Source organism: Canis lupus, chromosome 2 (assembly GCF_011100685.1).
Source record: "Canis lupus familiaris isolate Mischka breed German Shepherd chromosome 2, alternate assembly UU_Cfam_GSD_1.0, whole genome shotgun sequence".
NCBI lineage: Eukaryota > Metazoa > Chordata > Mammalia > Carnivora > Canidae > Canis > Canis lupus.
In genome coordinates this window covers 25,265,945-25,289,119 of record NC_049223.1, presented here as the reverse complement: position 1 = coordinate 25,289,119, position 23,175 = coordinate 25,265,945, and the positions used below count along the sequence as shown (strand labels likewise).

Here is a 23,175-nt window from a genome sequence, read left to right as displayed (position 1 = left end):
CTGTTCACTCCTGCTTGAGTACACTTCTTTGATTCGTGATTCTTTACTTGTCTCCATAAATATTGCTGTTTTCTATATCCCCAACCTCTGCCCTCTTCATTTTGTATTTACTTACCCTCCCCATTTTGGGGCTACCAGCCTTTCCTGGGGAAAGGTGACTCACAACACCTCCAGATTTCATTTCTTAAATCGGTCACACCTTCCACTCACACCATCATGCCCACAGCGGACCTGCTACTCCTCCTGTGCCACCTCCTGTAGCAGTACCCCATTTGGTCATCCTCGACACCCCTCTCTCACCCATAGATCCATTTCCTACCCTTTAGTAATTGCTCTTTTGTCTTCCTTTCTCAATGTCTACACCCAGACCTCTACAAGTGTACTGTCTGAGCTTTGTGCAATCCCTTGTCATCACTAACGTGTATAATTTCAGTAGTTTCTTAATACATCTTCCTGTCTTTGCTCTTGCTCAGCTCAATTCATCTTCCACACTGCTCCACAGAGCTTTCTTAAAAGCATAGAAACAATTAGTTGGCACCTTGCTCTTCTTCTCACTTTTCCTAACATTCACCATGACTACCCAGAGGTGAGTTTGTTCAGGTCAGCTTCTTTCAACTCATTGGGAGAAAAATTAGCTTAACGTGAAAAGCTGAGGGTAATACGTCTGAATGGGCAAGGAAAACAAAATATTATAAAAGCATTTGTCAGATAAAATGCACCTTAGCAATAGCACAAAGAAAACTTCTTGCCTACAGAAGAAATTTATGAGGCTGAAAAAAAATGGGCCTAATGCAGAGAGGTAAATTGGAAATCTAGGTTAAAAATATGTGTGTGTTTGTGTGTACCTCCCAAATTAAACTTAATTGAACTAGATTAAACTGAATTAAAATTGATTAGGCCAAAGCTGACATCATTATAATTTTAATAATAATTAATAATGTTTATTGAACACCTAGTTGACATAGGGTAAGACACCATCCCTTCTTCTGAGTTTATAATACAAATTAGAAAGGGAGAGACTAAGAGTCTGCTAAAAAAAAATAAGAGGAGAAATAGGCCTGGGGGAAATGAGTTCTAATAGCACTGACTCCATTAGGAGAATAGCTTTGTTTTATAATGGAACTAAGTAACTGCATAGAATGTTGAATTCTTTGTGATTATTTAAGGGACCAATAAGGCCCTTTATCTTAGAAGAGTAGTTACTGGTAAGATGGAAAAGTGTTAGTCAGTTTTTATAGTAAAGCAAAAATCACGTGAATAAGCTACAAGGTATAACGAACCATCTCATTTGGTGGGGAATAAAAGCTCAATATATAGTAATAGTACTTGGCAATGGTACTTTCACATATATGAACGCTGTATGTATATATATTCTATACACATGTAGAAATTTCCCATCAGTCCCTTGTCCCCATACATGTGCAGTCTCTCCTATTATCAGTATCCCCACAGGAGTGGTATATTTGTCACAACTGATGAACCTACACTGACACATCATGATAATCCAAAGTCCATAGTTTACAGCTCACCCTTGATGTTGTACATTCATAGATTCTTTTTATTCTGGTTTGAATTTGTGGAAAGTCAAATTAATTGTTTATTGATTTCAGTTTTTAATATTAAGTTTATCGATTTCTTTTTATTTTTCAAATAGTCATTAATTTGAAGCATGATTAAAAAGAAAGTTGAAGTATTTTTCTTTGACCTCTTATAAATGCTTTAAGAAGCTGATTTCCAAAGAATAATTGCTGTGTCTTAACAATGACAAAATCTTTGAAATAAGTAAGTTGTTTTTCAGAATTTTAGTTTATTTTGCCTTAATCAAAGATAAACATAAACTTCCAGGAATAGAAATTTTCCAATTGCTAAGATCTACCTCTTTCTATTTAAAGATCTCTTTGTCACTAGTGAAGTCTGACACTCTCTTTAACATGATCTCCCTTCTCTCTTGAGTCATATTGGAGAGGAGATGCACCCCGCCTTTCTCCAGCTTTGGCTGATGATCTGTGAGCTATCCCCTGGGGAAGATGTCAGAAATTTATTCATTGCTAATGTCAATCATTGATTTAGGTAGACTATGTTTTCTTCTTATAAAAGAAATCCTTCAATAAATATATAATGTGCGTAGCTTTGTAGGAATAAAGAGACCAAAGCCATGGCTCTGGTCTAGCAGTCACATTTTCCTCTCACTCCCCAAAAGTAAAGATGCATTGTTCCACTCTCAAGTGGTTTCTTAAGGATTCAGAAAAAAAAATATATATATATATATACAAATTTAGGCTGGCAAGTAAAAAAACATGCATCCCTTGTCAACAAACACATCATGATTTCTAATAGTAGGGAAATACTGTGTATGTCAGAAATGGGATGGACCAATCAAAATTGTATGAAATCAGGTATGTAAATCATGAACTTATGGCCCTGTTTCTCCTTAATAGTATGAAGATTATAACTTTTTTAAAGGTTAAAAATAAATTCCAAAAGGTAACACGGGAGAACATTTAGATGATCTTGGATTTGGCAATTACTTTTTTAGATATGACACTAAAACCATACTTCATTAAAAAAAATAATAAGTTGGACTTCATTAAGATTAAAAATACTCTGTGAAAGATAACTTAATAAAATAAATGCACAAGCCGCAGACTAGAAGAAAATAGTTGAATATTGCACATATGAAAAATGACTAGTTTTCAAAATATACAAAGAATTTTTACACCTCAATAGAAAGAAAACAACTTAATTAAAAATGGGCAAAAGATCCGAACTCATAAAGATAAACAAATATCAAATAAGCATATGAAAAGGTGTTCAACATCATATGTTATTAAGGATTGCAAATTAAAATAGCAAGGAGATACCACAATATACCTATTAAGATGGCAAAAATCTAAAACACTGACAACATCAAATGCCTGAGAGAATGCGACCAGCAAGGACTCTCATTCACTGCTGGTGGGAAAACCAGATGGTAGAGCCACTTTGGGAAACTGAATGGCAGTTCCTTACAAAGTTAGTCTTGCCATAGCATCCAGCAATTATGCTCCTGGTTATTTACCCAAATACATTGAAAATGTGTGTCCATAGAATAAACTGCACAGCAATATTTGCAACAGCTTTATTCACAACTGCCGGAACTTGGAGACAATCTAGATATCTTTCAATAGGTAAATGGATAAACAAATTGTAGTACATGCATATAATGGAATATCATTCGGTGATAACTAGGAATGAGCTATTAAGCCACATACACACACACAGACATGGAGGAACTTTAAATGCATGTTGCTAAGTGAAAGAAGCCAGTTTGAAATGACTGTATCGTGTATGATTCCATCTATATGACATTTCAGAAAAGGCAAAAGTATAGAGACAGTAAAAAAGATTAGTGTTTGCCAAGAGTCGGGGAAAGGGAGGAATTAGTGGAGCACAGGGGATTTTTAGGGCAATAAAAATATTCTGTTAGATACTGTAATAGACGATACGTGACATTATGCTTTTGGCAAAACTGATAGAACTCTCCTACACAGTGAACTCAATTGTAGATGGTCTTTAGTTAATAATGTATCAATATTGGTTCTCCAGTTGTAATAAATCTACCACAGGAATGCAAGATGTTAATAACAGGGAGAGCAGGAGGTATGGAGATAAAAGGATATATTGAAACTGTAATTTCTGCTCAATTTTTGTAGAAACCTAAAATTCATCTAAAAACAGCCTATTAAAAACAAATATGTTTTTCTGTGTGAGCCTATGTTTGTCTGCGTGTCTGTCTGTCTGTGTTTGGCCTAAAATTACTGAGATGGGTGGTGAAATTTCCTAGTATAATAATGAATTGGTCACCTTTTCCTTGTAATTAGTTTTGTATACATTTTGATGCACTTTTAGACAGGTGTGTTTAGAACTGTCCCCTTGATGAAGTGACGCTTTTATCATAATTATTAATTTTATACACTTATTCAAGATTTGTCTCAAAACTCATTTTGTATTGATACGTGTACAGAGATACCAGCTTTCTTTGCTTGGCATATCTTTTTTCAGCTTTACCTTCAGCATTTCTGTCGTCTCTCCATCCTCATACGTACATTGGTGCTTCATAATTATCAGATGGCTAAATTTGATGTCTTTAAACCTTAGAGGACAATTTATGCCTTTTAACATGTGTTTGGACCTTTTGCTTATTTGTGTTATCAATTCTTTGATTGCATTTATCTTAAATTATTTTGTGCTATTTTAATACTTTTAAAACATTCTTTTTTTTTTACTTCCTTTTGATTGCCCACATACACACCCTTATTATGTCATCTTTTGTCGGCTATTGGCAGATATGTACACTATTTTTCCTCTTTTGGAAGTTCTACCAATCCTCGAACTCATAGCACTTAATTTGAAAATGTTTTGTTTATGAGTCAATATCTGGCTACATGTATTCTCTGGGAACCCCAACAGCTATGGGTGGAGGATTCTTTTTCTCTTTTTTTTTTATTTTTTTATTTTTTATTGGTGTTCAATTTACTGACATACAGAATAACCCCCAGTGCCCGTCACCCATTCACTCCCACCCCCCGCCCTCCTCCCCTTCCAACACCCCTAGTTCGTTTCCCAGAGTTAGCAGTCATAGATTGATATCCATCGTGGAGTGATTTTTATTTCTGTACAGCGTGTTTAATTTTGGCATCTCTAACTTCCTGTTATGCCCTGATATGTGCCCCCCCATTTGTATGTTGAAGTCCTAACCCCCGACACTTCAAACTGTGACTGTGTTTGGAGACAAGGCATTCAAAGAGGTAATTAAAGGAAAATGAGATCCTTAGTGGGAAAAATAAATAAATAAATAAATAAATAAATAAATAAATAAATAAATAAATAAAATAAAAACAAATACACTATTGACTTCATCTCATGGAGAATTCTAATACTACCATGTCCACTATTCTTGTGCATCCCTAAACCATCTCTGTATCTGGTAGTCGTCAAGCATAGTATGTAGACTTAGGGAAGAGTAGATGTTCTCCAACAGAAACTTTTGTGATATAGTCTGACAGAGGCATTATTATTATTAGAGGTGGGTTGTTTGTTTGTTTGTTGTTTGGGGTTTTTGTTTTTGCAAACAGCAAAATGATGCTTAATCTACCGAAATAGGTACTTGTCTTATGCTTTTATCGTGATGTCAAAGTACTCGGGATACATGATATTACCATGTTTTCCACCTTTTATTTTGGTTAAGGTAGTTGGCTTTGAGCTTCTAAAGCGGGTCCAGTACTCTGTAGAATTGATGGCTGAGTGATCAGTAGGAGTCTAAGCAGCTCAGTAAGTCCAACCCTGTCACAATGAACCAGGTTAAGAGGAAGAAAGCAGTTGGCTTGTTGCCATCTTCCCCCTAGCCTGGCTTTCCAGGCATTTTATTTGAATTACAAAAGACAAAAACTGATGAAAAGAGTTGGTAACATAAAGACCATGTGAGCCTCATAAGGCCATCTTTTATAGTGAAATAAATAATGAAGTAAGTGGGATACAAGTAAACTTTAAAATTGCAGTGACATAATAAAGTAGAAGTCTTTTTTCTAACTCATGTAGGAGTCTTATCATTGGCGTATGTTGGAGGATGAATTCTAAGATCCTCGGTCATTCAAGGACCCAATGTGATGAAGGTTTTCTCATCCATGATGAGTAGCTTTTATAGTCATCATGGCGGCTGCTATCCATCTAAAGGATGAAAAAAGAGAAAAAATAGCACATGGAGGATATTGGGGAACAGTGGAGGATATTTGGGAACAGGTGCATATTACCTCTCCCCACATTGCATTGGTCAGAAATGAGTCACATGGGCATATCTAAGTACAAGGAAGGCTGGGAAATACGGAGATAAAGGACATAGTTGTGTTGACATAGGTATAGATATAGGTACAGATATAGATACAAAGATCTCACAAATACATCTTAATTCCTTATACACATTAATTAACACTGTGCTAAGAAGATAGGAATGGAATGAAATTGGAGGGAAATAAAATTTAATGAAACAAGAGTGAAACTTTCTATGAGAACATGTCATGTCTTGAAGAATATGATTAGCACACCTCTCTGTAGCTGAGGTAAAAATATATATATAAAAAGAAAAGGGAAAGTTAGGGTAATCCTTCTAAAAATGGATGAATTTCTCTCTCAACTTGTTGAGAAAAGACATCATAAGATTTCTTTCTATTATTTTAAGTTCCATCAATTTTTTTTTCTTTCCCAGGAGAGCTAATTTCTCACTGCAGTCTTGAGTCATGACAGATAATTAGGAAATCTGGTCAGGCTTTTGCGGTACCATATTTCTGCAATTTTTATATTGTTATAAAATAGCTTCAGGGGAGACACACATACAAAAAAAGGATAATCAGGGTGAGAGTGCATTAGCCTAAAGTATAATTTTATTGTTTTCCATCTGTTGTAATCATGAAAATAAACTCTTTTGTACTCTGATCAGCAGGATAAGTCATCAGAAAGATGCTCGTGTCTTGCAACGTATCTTGTTACATGTTATAAATAAGAGCATCCTATCTGTATGACTTTTTTTTTTCTTTTTCCCTTAGGAGCAGAGCCATTGCGATCTTCCCATTAGAGGAGTCATTTTTCCCCCCAACCAACATAGCTTGAGGGAATAGTATTTGTTTCAACCAAATCATGACTGCATATGGGATTTAGATTTGCATTTGCACATATTTCCAAGGTGACTGAAAAAGCATCATTTTAAGAAAAGAACAATTTAAATATCATAGTTTGGGTGATGTGTTTTCTCTCTACATATTGATTAAGAATAATGCATGTGCTTTATTTGAGAGTGTCAGAGTACTCAATGAGCATCCTTCAACTGAATTTTACAGTGACACAGAAACTGAGTCAAGAAAAATAGACTCTATTCTTCCTCTCTCTCCTCTCATATTGCCTAAGCTACTGAAAGTTTTTTGTTTAAGGTTTATTTATTTATTTGAGAAAGAGAGCTTATGCAATAGAGTGCGAGTTGGGGGAAGGAAGAGAGAGGAAAGGCTTTGAGCAGGACCAGGAGGAAAGGCTTGATCCCATGACCCAGAAATAATGACCTGAGCCAAAATCAAGAGTCAGGTGCTCAACCAGCCGAACCACCCAGGCACCCCTAAGAGTTTTCTTAAAGCATGAGCTGATTATTTCATAATAGTAAGAAATAATTTCGTTACATTACAGAGAATAACCATTATCAACTGCCTTAACTCAACATTTATTATCTCCAACTTCAGGGATTTAACTTTGACACTGATGATGTAAATACTAAAAAAAAAAAAAAAACTAAATTTTCCCTACAGTGTCATTTTTATCTTTCCCTAAAACAAACGAACCTGTGAAAAATTAATGGCTATTTATCGACACCTATTGTATTGTAGAATCCATTTTTTAGAGTGTCTTCAAGCTTATCACAAAATTGAGCAGAAGGAATAATAAAAATAAATAAATAAAAATTAAAAAAGAACAAAATTGAGCAGAAGGTAAAGAGATTTCTCCTGTACCCTCTGCCCCAAGACAAGCATAGCCACCACCATTATGAGCATCCCCCATCAGAGTGGTACATTTGTTACAACTGATGAACCTACCCTGACTCATCATCATCCCCCTGAGTCCATAATTTACATTAGGGTTCACTCTCTCTGTTGTTTGCATTCCCGGGGTTTTGACAAACATATAACGACATGTACACAAAGATCTGGTGTCATACACAGCAATTCCATTGCCCTAAAACTTCTGGATGCTTCGCCTAGTCGTCACCTGACCCATAAGCCCCAGGAACTACTGATCTCTTCGCTGTTTAGTTTTAACTTCGCTAGCATGGCATGAAGTTGCAATCATCCATTCTGTAGCCTTTCAGGTTGGCTTCCGTCACATAGTATTATGCACTTAGGTTTTCTCCATGTCTCTTTCTGGCTTGATAGCTCACTTGTTTTTAGTACTGAATAATATCCCGTTTCCTGAATGGACCACAGTTTATTTATCCATTTATCTCCCGAAATACATCTTGGTTACTTCCCAGTTTTGTCAGTTGCAAATAAAGCTGCTATAAATATTTGTGTGTATATAATATATACTTAAGAAATTTTAATTCCAGTAGAGTTGATAGTGTCTTGTTTGTTTCAGGTATAACAATATAGTGATTCAACAAGTTATACATTACTCAGGGCTCATCAAGCTAAATACACTCTTAATCCTCTTCACCTATTTCACCCATTCCCCACTCACCTCCCCTCTGGTAACCATCTATAGTTAAGCATCTGGTTTCTGGTTTCTCTTTCTCTCTCTCTCTCTCTCTCTTTTGTTTCTTGAATTTCACATATAATTAAAATCACATGGTATTTGTCTTTCTCTGACTAATGTATTTTGCTTAGCATTATACTCTAGATTCATCCACAATCCTGCAAATGGCAAGTTTTCATTATTTTTATGGCTGAATAATATTCCACTCTAAACATATACCACCTCTTCTTTATCCATTCATCTATTAGTGGGTCCTTCCCTACTTGCTTTGCTTCCATCATTTGGCTAATGGAAATAATGCTTCAATAGAACATAGTAGTGCCTATGTCTTTTCAAACTAGTGGTTCATATTCTTTGGGTAAATACCTAGTATTAGGGTTACTAGGATCATATGGTAGTTCTGTTTTTAATTTTTTGAGGACCCTCCATACTATTTTCCACCATGGCTGCACCAGTTTGCATTCCCTCCAACAGTGCACGAGGGTTCTTTTTTCTCCACATCCTCACCAACACTTGTTTCTTGTGTTTTTGATTTTAGCCGTTCTGACAGGTGTGAGGTCATATCTCCTTGTGGTTTTGATTTTCACGTCTCTGATGATCTTTTCCCATTCAGTAGTTTGTCTTTTAGTTTTGTTAATTATTTCCTTCGCTGTGCAAAAGATTCTTATTTTGAGGTAGTCCTAGTACTTTATTTTTGCTTTTATTTCCCTTGCCTCAGGAGACATATCTAGAAAAATGTTGCTGTGACCAAATGTCTGAGAGATGAATGCTTGTGCTCTCTTCTAGGATTTTTATGGTTTCAGGTCTCACATTTTGGTCCTTAATTCATTTTGAGTTTATGTTTGTGTATGGTGTAAGAAAGTGGTCCAGTTTCTTTCTTTTCTTTCTTTTTTTTTTTTTTTTTTTTTTGCATGTAGCTGCCCAGTTTTCCCAGGACCATTTATTGAAGAGACGTTTTGTCCATTGCATAATCTTGCCTCTTTTGTCAAAAATTAATTGACTATGGGCGGCCCTAGTGGCTTAGCAGTTTAGTGCCATCTTCAGCCCAGGGCATGATCCTGGAGACCCGGGATCGAGTCTGCATCAGGCTCCCTGCATGCAGCCTACTTCTCCTTCTGCCTCTCTCTCTCTCTCTCTCTCTCTCTAGTAAATAAATAAAATCTTTAAAAAAATTAATTGACTGTAAAAGCATAGGTTTATTTCTGAGCTCTCTATTCTATTCCATTGATCTATGTGTCTCTTTTTATGCCAGTACAACACTATTTTGATTATGACTGGTTTGTAATAAAACTTGAAATCTGGAAATGTGATACTTTCAGTCTTGTTTTTCTTTTTCAAGATTGCTTTGGCTATTTGCAATCTTTTGTGGTTCCATACAAATTTTTGGATTGTTTGCTCCAGGTCTGTGAAAAATGCTGTTGGTGTTTCGTTAGGAATTGCTTTAAATCTGTAGATTGCTTTGAGTAGTATGAACATTTTAACAATATTTGTTCTTCCAAACCCTGACCGTGGAGGTGTCTTTACATTTATGTGTGTCATCTTCAATTTTTTTTTCTTTTTTCTTTTTTCTTTTTTTTTTAATAAGATTTTATCTATTCATGAGAGACCCAGAGAGAGAGGCAGAGACACACACAGAGGGAGAAACAGGCTCCATGAGAGCCCTAGGTGAGACTCGATCCTAGGACTCCAGGATCACACACTGGGCTGAATGCAGGCACTAAACCGCTGAGCCACCCAGGTGTCCCTCATCTTTGGTTTCTTCCATCAGTGTTTCATGGTTTTCAAATATAGGTCTTTTACCTCCTTGGTTAAGTTTATTCCTAGTTATTTTATTACTTTTGGTACAATTGTAAATGGGATTGTTTTCTTAATTTCTCTTTCTGCTGCTTAATTATTAATGTATAAAAATGTAGTGAATTTCTGTAAGTTGATTTGGTATCCTGCAACCTTACTGAATTCTTACCAGTTCTAATAGGTTTCTTTGGTGGAGTATTTAGGGTTTTTGAGATACAGTGTCATGTCATCTGCAAATACTGCAAGTTTTACTTCTTCCTTAACAATTTGGATGATTTGTGATGCCTGGGTGCCTCAGCAGTGGAGTGTCTACCTTTGGTTCAGAGAATGATCCTAGTCAAAGGATCAAGTCCCGCATTGGGCTCACCGCGAGGAGCCTGCTTCTCTCTCTGTCTATGTCTCTGCCTCTCTCTCTCTCTCTCTGTCTCTCCTGAGTAAATAAATAAATAAAATCATTAAAAAATAAAAAATAAATAACACAATTTGGATGATTTTTATTTCTTTTTGCCATCTAAATGCTGTTGTGAGGATTTCACATACTATGTTTAATAAGAGTGGTGAGAGAAGATCCTTGTCTTGTTCCTGACCTTATGGGAAAAGCTTCAGTTCTGTATCACATACAATATATTTTTTGTATTATTGATGGGATAAGGAGGGAATAGAAACAAAAAAAATAGATTTTTAGATTTTTGAAGGGACTCCAGAAATCATATGGACAAGTGATTTTCCTGAATCTAATTTTCAGAAGTCTCTTGAGAAATGTCTTACAATACAGATTTTTGAACTAGTGAATAAAGATTTTCAACAAGTTTCTTAATATTTCTAGTCAGCAGGCAGATTTGAGAACTACTGATCTAGGCAACATACTTTTAGGAACATAGAGTCCATAGTGCTTAAGTCAACTAGGCAGTTGCAGGGTCAGGGCAAAAGTAGAAATGTGTTCTTGTTTTTAGCCCATATGACTATATAGGAGAAATGAATGAATGAGCATGGTCTTTTTTACCATTACCCATGATAATATTTTTTGACATCACAGGAATCCTTGATGCACTTTCTCTACCTTAACATTGTGTGGAAACCAAACAAAGTAGTGAATATGCATTCCTAATTCAGAAAGCTCTGAATGGACTCAATTTCTCACAGAGTACAGTACTGTGAATTTTCTTCCTTAGGGTCTCCTAGTTGATTCATGAAGAAGGTTGCATAAATGCTTTGATTTTCAATATTAATCAGATTGGGGGGTATTTGAGCAAGGGGTGCCATTTACAGTTCTCTAAAGACCCTGACATGAGTTAGATTTTCAGGGGATTATAGACTCAGAGGAAGGACCATGAAGATGCCAACTCATAGCCTAAGGGAGCTATAATGAAGGTGCTCCTAATATTTTTGTTGATTTCAATTATTCTGAAGAAGAAGACAGACAATACCTTACTATTACACCTGTGCTTTTATCCCCAGACTCCCCAAATCCATTATAGTTTAGTCTCATGATTTCAGCAGATTCCTGTGTTGTATACTAAATGTGATTTAAAAAAAAAAAACTTATTGGGGATCCCTGGGTGGCGCAGCAGTTTGGCGCCTGCCTTTGGCCCAGGGCGTGATCCTGGAGACCTGGGATCGAATCCCACGTCGGGCTCCCGGTGCATGGAACCTGCTTCTCCCTCTGCCTGTGTCTCTGCCTCTCTCTCTCTCTCTCTTCCCCGTGTGACTATCATAAATAAATTAAAAAAAAAATAAAAAAACTTATTGTAATAGTATACATACTATCTACAGCTTTATAAGTATATTAAAATAGGATAGCCTTTAGGAAATAAAGGAATGAATAAAAGAACCTCCCATCTTAAGCCATTCTGTATAGGGCTTCCTAAAGTAGAGAGGAAAATATCACTTCCTCTTGCCTGGGACATCTCAAGGAGGGAATGAGTAAGGACAACCAAATGCGTGAAATGACAGTAATTACTTTGGTCACAAGAGATAAACAGCTCTGGATGGTGCAAAATCCATTTAAAAATATCTAAAATATAATCAATCTTAAGATCCCTCAAAGGGGAGATTCCCTGGGTGTCTCAGTGATTTAGCGCCTGCCTTTGGTGGAGGGCATGATCCTAGAGTCCCGGGATTGAGTCCCACGTTGGGCTCCCTGCATGGAGCCTGCTTCTCCCTCTGCCTGTGTCTCTGCCTCTCTCTTTCTGTGTGTGACTATCATAAATACATAAAAATTTAAAAAAAAAAAAAAGATCCCTCAAGGGGGATACAACTTGATAAACAGTTTACATGACAGGTTTCATGTGCAATTTGAAGGAAGAAATCTTTCAAATATTTCTGTTTGGGTTGTGATAAATGGATAGATTTTTAAATACATATTGAAGATGGATAGTATTTGTAGATGAAGAAGAGGAGGGGAAGACTATGATGGCAGACTAATGATATGGGCAGTAATGAGTGAGTCAAATTGGCAGGTGCATAGGGGTAAAACTCTAAAGATAGGACATAATTAGCTTGCAGTTGACTAGAAAGTGTGGATTTTTAAAACAAATTTTGTAGACAATAGCAATCTCTGAAGGTCTTGTTTTTTCTAAAGATTTTATTTATTTGACAGAGAGGAAGAGTATAATCGGGGAGGGGCAGAGGGAGAGGGAGAACCAGGGTCCCCACTGGGCAAGTAGCTATATGGGCTCGAGCCCAGGAGCCCAGGCTCATGACCCCCGCTGAAGACACTCAACCAACCCAAGCTACCCAGGTGCCCCAATCACTGAAGGTCTTTTAGTTGGGATGTGGCATGGCCAGAACTGTAGTTTAGGAAGATTATCTGCAACAGGACATCGGAAATGTAGGGTGGTAACATAAAATACACGATAATTTCCAACCACCCTGTGATGATAAATCCCATCAAAAACTATGTGGTTTATAATTCTAAGAAATGTAAAGGGCAGACCTGTTAGTGAGGTGCAGTAACCTCGTGCCTTCACTTTAAATTCACATACATAGATCTTCATGTTTCTCTCTGTTTACAGTTTGCTTCAGGATTCTGTGCCTGCCTTTTCTCTCTGCTCTACAGTGATCCCTATTTCTAGAAGTGTTCTAACCCTTTTTAATGCTTAATGTCCTTCTGGAGCTTCTCTGTTTTCATTCTCCCCAGAATGCAAAAAATACTCATTTGATTTCCTCACCTTTTAAAATAAAGCTGCTCTGTCCATTTTATTGTATAAATTAAAATTCATTAGCTTTGGAAAATGAAGTGGAAAATACAAAGTAATTTTCCACGGTCTCAATACCCAAAGACAACCACAGTAAACAACTTTATGCATTTCAAACAGTCTTTATCCCATCAATAATATTCAGTTTATTACAAGTTGGGGAATATACCATGCACAAAACTTGAATTCTATCTTTTTATCTTACCTATGAACATGTTTTAGCCACATGGATTCTTACTGGTTAGATGATCTCTCTGTTTTATTAGAACTGTCAGCCTCAAAGTGGGGTCTCCAGGCTGGCAGCATCAGTGTTATCTGGAAGTTTGTTTGAAAAGCAAAAATTTGAGAACTACTGTATTAATCCTGTCAAGTGACTGTGTTCTAACAATTACCAGAACAGAATACTGCTAGCTTTAATTTGTTGTTCTAGTATGACCTCTGGCAGGATTGTCAAAGGCAGATATGCTAGACAGCTGTCAAAAGGTGTTTTTTTTTTTTTTCATTTTTGTTGATTTCACACACCCCTCCCCCAAGAGAAGACACTTGGTCAACTGGCCCATCTGTACAGATTCCCAGATCCCAAGGATCCATAATAGTTTATGATTTTTTTAATAATATTTTTTATTGGTGTTCAATTTGCCAACATACAGAATAACACCCAGTACTCATCCCGTCAAGTGCCCGTCACCCATTCACCCTCACCCCCCACCCTCCTCCCCTTCCACCACCCTTAGTTCGTTTCCCAGAGTTAGGAGTCTTCATGTTCTGTCTCCCTTTCTGGTATTTCCCCATTTCTTCTCCCTTCCCTTCTATTCCCTTTCACTATTATTTATGTTCCCCAAATGAATGAGACCATATATAAAGAAGATGTGGTTTATGTATACAATGGAATATTAGCCATTAGAAATGACAAATACCCACCATTTGCTTCAACATGGATGGAACTGGAGGGTATTATGCTGAGTAAAATAAGTCAATCGGAGAAGTTTATTATTTTAGTAGACTCCGATGGTGCAACTGACTAAAAGTATATAATAAATCAATTTTGTATTTATTAAGTTTCTTTTTATAAAAAATACCAGGTTTTGTCTTAAAATTCTCATTGCCACTTAAATAAGCATATTTGAGAAAAGTCCTGGGATCTCACTTAGCAGTAGTGATTCAGTTCAGAATTGCCATGTATAGTTATGGGGCCTGTGAAAAGCACAACCTCTGGGAATGCCATCACTTAGACTGCAGTGTAAATAATGCCTCTGGGAGTACGCAATACAAGGGGCTCTGGCTCCTGAGTTTACGTAAGAAAGATGGGCAGTAGCAACTAATCTGTCTGGCACGTCTCTAACTAATTTCCCTAAGTAGTGCCTGATGTTTATCCCTGATAATCTCTATCTTCATTTCAAACTGGCTGTTTATTTGTGGTGAGATCTTAAATAAGAAGCTTCTTCATACAGATTTCTTAAATTTATTTAGGCAAATACATTTTTATTACCATAAGAATGGCCACTATTTTATTTTGCATAACTGGCACAGGAGTGCAACTGCTGAATGGGATGATTGAATGGAGGATCATTTAGACATTTTAGAAACAATCACCTGAAATAATCCTTTGGAGTCATTCTGAAATAGTTCGTTTTTTAAGTCTTCCTATTGAAAATTAAGGAACTTCAGAAATTTATGCTAAATAGCTTGACTAATGTTACACTTGTGTTATGTGTATTTACTTACATAATATATTCCAAATATTCATATGCAAGAGCATCTAGCCAGTGTTTCCATGTGGACATTTCCAGGTGTGGTCTGTATGGTATGACAAAGCAGCACCATGTTCATCTTCCATAATAACAGCGCAATTTCTCCCGAACAGATATCCTTTATGAACAAATGACACAGCTTGACAGATTATACAAGGATTTACTTAATGTCAGCCTAATCGTAACTGGAAACACCTTCCATGTTTATTTTAGGATTTTAAATGTTCTAGTCTTCAGAACAATACCAATATTGAGGTAGAATCACAAACAATAGTAGGTTAGGGTAGGGAAGCTGTCAGATATGAAGTCTTCCAGTAAAACTAGAAGCTCCAGATGTTTTGGCAGATGGTTATTGTTTGGGCATGAAGTTTTCACTTGAGGATTCAAATGAAAATGAAGATAGAGATGTTTGCCGCATTTCTAGCTTTGGGTTTCTGGACTCAAAGACAAAAAGTGAGGGCAATTTGTATAGATGTATTTATACACTTTCTTTCACAAAAGTGTAAAGATTTGGAGGTTTACAAAATGTATGATAAACTGGAAAACTAAAACCACAGTAAAGAAATAGAAACTGGAGGTCAGTGTTGCAGGGACTGGTTGGAATGTCATGATTAATATTCAGAAGAGGTATTCGGACAATTCCGAGCAGCCCTTGAACAAAATTTCAAGGTTGAATATATGATGCCATAATCGTAGGTTGAGCCTAACAGATTTGAGCTCCCAAATTAAACTGCTAACAGTATATATAATGAAGACACTAGAAGAACTTCTCGGTTATCTTAGTAGAAGACAGAATCTTACTGTTTTTTATTGGTTTGAGTTTATTTTTAATCAATAGTATTATTTTGCTGTGTAGATCTTCGGCACGGCGAGAACAGTGAGAAGTTAGGTAAGTAAGCAATAGGACTTGCTGACATTTCGTACGTAAACTTGGTCCTAGGTAAAGGGTAGTGATGGTAAGTGATGGTAGTGATGGTAAGTGATGGTCCTAGGTAAAGGAAGTGATGTCCAGTCACTGAAATGGAAATATTCAGAGATTCAGATATTCAACATTTTGGAAAGTTTCTTTTTAAAGTAGGTGATAAACTGTCTCAACTATGGTTAACTTACATAACAGGAGAGCCAGGTAAAAAGTGACTACTAGCCTCAGGAAGGCTGGAAGCTCTGACTATATTTGTGAAGTCAGAACATCATTTTCTCTCCTATGTGAAATCACCTTTCACTCACCCAAATGCCCACCCTAGGTAAATGCATTCAAATTTTTTATATCTTCTTTTATCATCTGAAACATTCAGCCAGCATTCCTATCAATTTTACCTTAAAGATATCTTCCTATTTATTATTTGACATTCAGTCTCAATTGAACCTCAATTTACTAATCATAGTCATTAAAACAGGTTGGGATATAAACAACTAGTTTTCCCCTTAAACAACATAGATTTGAACTTTGAGGGTCCACAATGGAGATTTTTTTTAAAATAAATACAGTACTATAAATGTATTTTCTCTTATGATTTTCATAATAACCTTTTCTAGCTTATTTTATTGTGAGAATACTCTATGTCATACATATACAAAGAATGTGTCATTGGTACAGTAGGCTGTTGTAGTTAAGTTTTGGGGGAATCAGGAGTTATATGTGGATTTTCAACTGCAAGGGGGATCTGCACCCCTAACTTTTCGTTGTTCAAGGGGTCAACTAAACTTTTAATACTTGCTGCCACTGCCTTTTTTTTTGGTTTCAAAATCTAGTGGAATAACTCAGTAATAATGAGTCTTTGAGTGCTATGACTAGTTAGGTGAAGCAAGCAACCTGCAAAACAGTGAGTGGTTTTTGTTGTTGTTGTTGCTTGTTTTTGTTTCCTTAGTACCATGGGTAGAGGATCCAGGGCCTAAGTAGAGTTTTTTTCATAATATTTACATTAAATTCATCTACACTAGATTGTAATGTTTCCCAAATTGCCTTTTAAGATAGCAGTGCTTATACTCTTTCACCCACCCTATCACTGTCTGCCCTTAGACTCCTTAGTGCTTTCTTGAAACCCTTGGATAGCAAGTCAGGCACACTGCTTTATTCCCTTAAACTTTGTGTCTATGGCTCTTCAGAACATCCAACTAAGTGCAGTGTAGGGCTGAGCAGTAAGATCTAGAAGAGCTGTCAGCTCTGGAGGTCATTAAAATATGCTAGAAAGCGGAATCGATGCCTCAGAGTTCTTTCCTGGTATCATCTATTTCTGATAGTAACGGAAAAAAAAAACTGATCTAGCATGAATTCTTCTACAGATGATTTGAGAAGGGGCCATAGTTAGGGCCCGTCTCTTGCAACATTTACCCACCCCCCCCCAACCCATGCTATTTGTTGCCAAACTGGGAGAAATTTAAACCCCTAAAAGTTAAGTTTCATAAAAACATAAAACAGAACCATGCCTTACATGTTTTACAAATACAACTGTAGGAAAGGAGGAAAGTGTTTATGTATTCAGAACTGTCCTAGTCTCTGGGGAAGACACAAGTAGAAAGTAACCTTGGCCCATATATAGACCTTAGGCAAATCAGGAATATTTAATCTATTGTAAAAACCTATTAAGTACCCAAAGCATCTTAGTTGAGAACCACTTTGCAGGAGACAGGGCACAGTATTTCCAAGTGTTCTGAACATCTCAGGTAATAAATTCATCTAAAAAGGACCATTGTAAACAAGTGAACTCTTGCTCCTGCCCTCTCTCTCTTTCATTCTTTTCATTCTTGTACTTTTGCTATATATTTTGTCATACATATATAACTGCTAATATATTATGTATTTCATTTAATATATTACGTATTTCATTTTAGCAAATATCTACAGGAACAAGGTAAAAATACATCACAGTAAGTATGTAGACTTTAGAGTCATAGATGTGATAATTTGATAATTTGTTTAAGAATTGTGCACATTTTGTGAGCTGTAAAATAAAAGTAGTAGTTCTGTCCAGGAGTACCTGGAAGGAAGTTGGCTGCTCCTATAATTATCAGCATCCATATTGAGCCCAACAAATACACAGAAGTAATGAGTAATATTGGAAGCAAGAATTGCTAATTTTTAATTAGACAAATAGCTTTTTCCTTAAATTCTGTGACTTCATTCCTTTGAGAAAACAGAAAAGTTCACAGAAAATAAAAGCAGGCCCTGTGTAATGATTGAATACCTACTGAACTATTTTAATGCTGAACTATTTTAAGATCTGGAGGTATTTACAGTATTAATTGCATTAAAACTCAAAATTAAATGTGTTAAATGGCTAGGTTTCTTTTTTCCATATCTATTAAAGAAGATCTTTCCTTTTAATGTTATTAGAATACTATTTATTCTCATTACACAGAAACAGATTGCATAAGAGATACAGAAGTTGGGAGGCTAAAAATCTCTAACCTGATATTGGCTGATTGTGCCAACAAATGGATTTATTTATGAAAAATGGCCCTGCAGTAAAGGAATTATTTTTCATGCTCATGTGTAAAACTTGGCTTGGATAAGCATCCAGAGAGATAGTCTTACAACATTTACAGGAAAGAAGTAGATATGAGCTATGGGATATTACAAATCCTACTTATTATTTTATTATTCCCTCTCAGTGGCCTCTAGATTTTGAAATGTTTTATCCTCAGTGAAATTTCCAACACTTTCCAATAATCTTATTTTCCCTTTAGGACAGGATTTTATGACCTGTCCCTAAATAGTGTTTCTTTAGTTCTCCCCAACAGAATGATTCTTTAATAGACACCAGGTTTGGGAGAATGAGAGAAATGAATGTATGAACATTTTTCCTGGAATCCAAATAGCACTTTTTTTTTTTTTTGGATGCTAGAAGGAACAAGCCTTCTGAGTCCAGATTAACTATTTTTTTTAATTTCTTCAAATAATAATTTTAGTAAGAATATGCTTAAATTTCAAGTTTTATTCTACTTCCCCCCCCCACATTTAGTTTTCATTATTCAGCTATCTCCTTAATTTAGTCTAGTAAGCAATGCTAGCAAGAACAAAGGGATTATTTTGAACACTGTATGTGACTGCTAAATTTTGCAAACATTACATATGTTCTATCTCTTGGAATACATGTATGCTATGTCTAAGCATGACTTTCTTCAAAATCTGCAATGCTGTTGAAAGCAGAGATTGATGCCCAGCATGTACAACTATCATTTGTTCAGTCCACAAGTATTTCCAAAGTGCTAGTAAATAAGAACTAAATAATGATCCAACCTAGGGTTAAGGAGAACTATCTAATGTAGATTTGCCATAATTTTGCTCTATATGCTTAGTGTTTCAGATATAGTTCATATGTTTATCTATACCATTTAATCATACCACAAGTGCTTTATAAATAAAACAAAAAAAAGAGAGAGATGTATAATTTCTAATTAAAAAAAAAAGTCTATCACATTTGGTTTGCTTCCTGTCAAATTCTTGTTTCTTTCCATGTTGCCTACCCATAGGTTTTAACTTTTTCAACTTTTTGTGGTTTCTTTCTGAAAGAGAAAGCTTTCTCAAGTCTGAATGAAAGTCTCCCTACAGATTTAAGTACCTGGAGAGAAGAATATGTTTCAGATCCAAAAGTCATGACTCAAAGAATAACAAAAATAACTCTTTTCCTTTACAAAAAGTACTAAATCTAAGCAGAAATATTATCAGATGAACAATAAGTTATTTCTGGTAAAATCAATCCTGGCACACTGGAGCGTAGAGTGTTTGGCCTGCCAAGAATTTCTTTCCAGCCAATGAATCTGTGACAGGAAGTGGGCTTTAAGGAAAGTCTTTTTCTCACTCTGGAATTCTACTGTTAGTCCACATAGCTGAAGGCTCAACATGTTTCATCTCATTTGAAAAAATATTACTGTTGTATTATATTGTATGGTTTTTAAGGAGCCATTAATACTCTCTTTGTTGGTTGGATTAATTAGACAATTACAAAAATATCCTGAGTGTTCAAACATTGTAAGACGGCATTAGAACTCCAAGACATTAGAAAGCATTGCATAATAATGTAATAACCATGCAGGAGGAAAATTTCAGAATAGAAAATGAGGTCTGTCACTAGGCTGTCCCACTGGAGTAGGCTGACTTCTTTAAAAAAGGTATTTTACAGCTCCCTGAAGAGCTATGAATCCTGGATCTGCCAAAATAGATTAAGCAGTTGGTTCACAAGATAAGAGCTCTACAGGGAAAACATTTAGGGTCCAATTAAGTTTGGATGTCGGCAAAACTAACTGGAAAGAAGGTCCATGATGCCAGCCGATTGGGTAGGATTTACGGAGACTGAAGATTGTGAGGATAAGTGGTAAAATTGTGGGTCATCTCTCACTCTGCCGCATCTTTGAGCTGAGCAGACATTCAATTGCCCTTTAAGTGCCAGTTATTTTCATGGAGTCTTAGAGTCCTACCAGGTCAGCTTGCTATCTTTCTAACAAATTCTAGAGTGCTCTCTAAATATCCCTCACAAAAGCTAACCAGCTTTTGTTTAAACTCTTCTGATGATGGGGAGCTCACTATTTAACCAGGCAAGTAGTCTTTTTTAATTAAGTTTTTGAAGGTTCAACTTTATATTGAACTGACTTTACTTATGCCTTATACCAAACATTATACCTTAGAGATCTAATTAAACTTCTTCAACACAAATTAAGGCAATACATATATACAAAGAAACCTTCAAATGTTGATATGCTGGAGTTTGGGTCTGGCCCCTGGGCATACTAGCTATGTGAACTTGGGTAATTAAAAAAAAAAATTCTCTGCCTTTGTTTCCTCACTTCTAAAATAGGGAAGATAAGTACTTCATTATAGAGAAAGTTAGAGGAATAAATGCCTGACACACAGCGTTCAACTAAAAGTATGCTTCATATACTTAATCTTTCAGTAGCCTCATCCTTATATACGGTGGTGGAGAAAGAAATTTCTCTGATCTCGGGCTTTTCTTTGTAATGAGGAAGACAAAAAACTAAGTATGTAGTATCAAAATGCTGTAGCATATAATACTGGGAGACCGCTCAGAAGACAGCTGGCAGTTCACAGGGGGATAGAGGAACAGTTCCTGGCAGAGGTGATGTTTAAGATGAGATCTGATGGGCAATGAATTGGCCAAGCGAAGGAGATGAAAAGTCCCAAGTAGATGGAAAAACATGTAAAATAAAAGGGAAAGGAGAGAACAAAGGAACAGAGATTGTGCAGTGTGCCCTGACTACAGCATGTCAGACTATGAGTAACAACAATGATAATAAGAATAATATAGCTAAAGACTTAGAGAAGGGCTTTGCAAGCCATATAAAGTGCTGGGAAATGAGGAACTGGTGAAGAATTTTAAAGAATACCATGATAGTAAAGGAAGATTTTTTTTAGTGGACTGCACTGTGAGAGAACGAAGTCATCAAAATTCACAGTCCTTATGATGTCGGTGGGAGTAGACACCTTGGGACATTTCAAGGTCAATATATATTTAAGTAATATGTATGTATATATCTTAATATATATTAATAAAGCTATTAATATAATTAAGTATTAATATATAAAACATTATATAATAAATATATGTAAACTATTACCTTAAAAAAAAAGACACAGAGCCTATATGTCCCAATGTTTTCAGTATGGTTCCAATACGGTTCCAGTATGGCTACATTGTACAGGGCACAATGGCCATGTAATTTTATTTTAATCTGGAACAATTGTGAGAGAGAGTGGACACTGTGAAAAGTTATGCTCTGGCTACAGTGTCCACTCTCTCTCACAATTGTTCCAGGTTAAAAAATAAAATTACACGGCCATTGTGCCCTGTACCCATGAACCCTGAATCTTAATTTATCTCTCATTCTTTCAGACTTCTTACTGGAGAAGGTATCTATTTCCAAGCAGGCTCAAACTTAACCCAGGGAGTGTAAGAAGTTGTTACTTTTAATTTTCTGTTTAAGGGAAGATATGTGGGTGTAATTATGCTACTCCTTTATTCTCTTCCCAGTACGCTACTGAGTGGAAGGAAAAGCTTCATGTTCTTGTAATATTTTATTTGAAGAAGGAAACACTTCCTATTCTATTGTGCTAAAACTATTTATTTTTTTTTTAGTGTTTGATAATGAGCTTCCTGCAATAGAAATAATCATTGTCGTGGGAAACTTTGCTACTGAGTAACAGCTGGGCTCAAGTGAATTCAGATGTGACCATGGGCGAGTGTGGTCAAAGAGAAGAGAAGGTCATTACAGCAGACCCTAAGTGTTGGCCATGAGAAGCTTTAGGGGAGCTCCAGAAGTCTGGAGCCAAAGTCTTTAATAAATTAGAGATAATGGTAAAAGTTTTCAAAGTGCAGCAGTAAAAGGGATGGGAGACAGTATATCTAAAGATGTGTACTGCAAAGGAGCAGGGGGATTTCCATAAGGTGGAGGAAAGATAATCTGGAAATGAAGGCAGAAGATGAGGATTCTTAAGCCAGAGCCTCAGAAGTATATATTAATTCTGCCTTGTGCAGGGAACCAAATTTTTGGCAACACTAATATAAAAGGAATGTTTAATGAAGAGAAAAAAGATGAAAAAACATAACTTAGTGAGGACCCATATAACAAAGGAGAAAAGAAAAAAAAAAGCAAAGGAGAAAAGCTGGAGAGGGAGGAGAATGGTGGGAGTTTGAGGGAGAAAATAAGAAACACAAAACACGGTAGGGTTTATAATTTGAGATAAGACAGATGATTCTGGGTTTCTTCCTTGAGTCGTGGGCCAGGAGAGCAAAGATGATGGCATGATGCACTTAACTGCTCTTAAAGTTCTAAAATAGTCAATCACATTGAACCCCTGGAGTCAGACTGGGGCTGTGGAAGGAAATAACCTTCAAATTTTGCAGGAGACAGGCTTCCTGGGGTGGGTTTGTCCTCTGCAGAAGTTCAGATCTCTCAGCATGGAGATGTCAGTTATTGTCTGGCTTTAACTAGGTGGTAGGGAGGGAGCCTCCAGGAAACTGTCCAAGGATTCAAGGATACAGGCAAACAGGTTTGTGAAGAGTATGCAAGGTTTGCAGGTGAGGTACGATTTGGGGGCACATAAAGAGCATCATATCTGAAGCCAAACCTGGGCTTGATTTCTAGCTATACAACTAATAGCAGTGAGATCTTGGGCAGATTTCTTGGCCAGATTTCATAAGAACTCTAAACCA

General features: G+C 36.3%; 1 long non-coding RNA gene across 3 annotated transcripts in view; it reads left to right on the top strand.

The window, feature by feature from the left end:
* Positions 1-23,175, top strand: part of LOC102153165 — a 56,493-nt gene that overhangs the window by 19,548 nt on the left and 13,770 nt on the right. For all 3 annotated transcript variants that reach the window (XR_005354949.1, XR_005354950.1, XR_005354951.1), the window contains exons 3-4: positions 15,864-15,896; positions 17,840-17,859. This is a non-coding gene — a long non-coding RNA (uncharacterized LOC102153165). The remainder of the gene's footprint in view (positions 1-15,863; positions 15,897-17,839; positions 17,860-23,175) is intronic.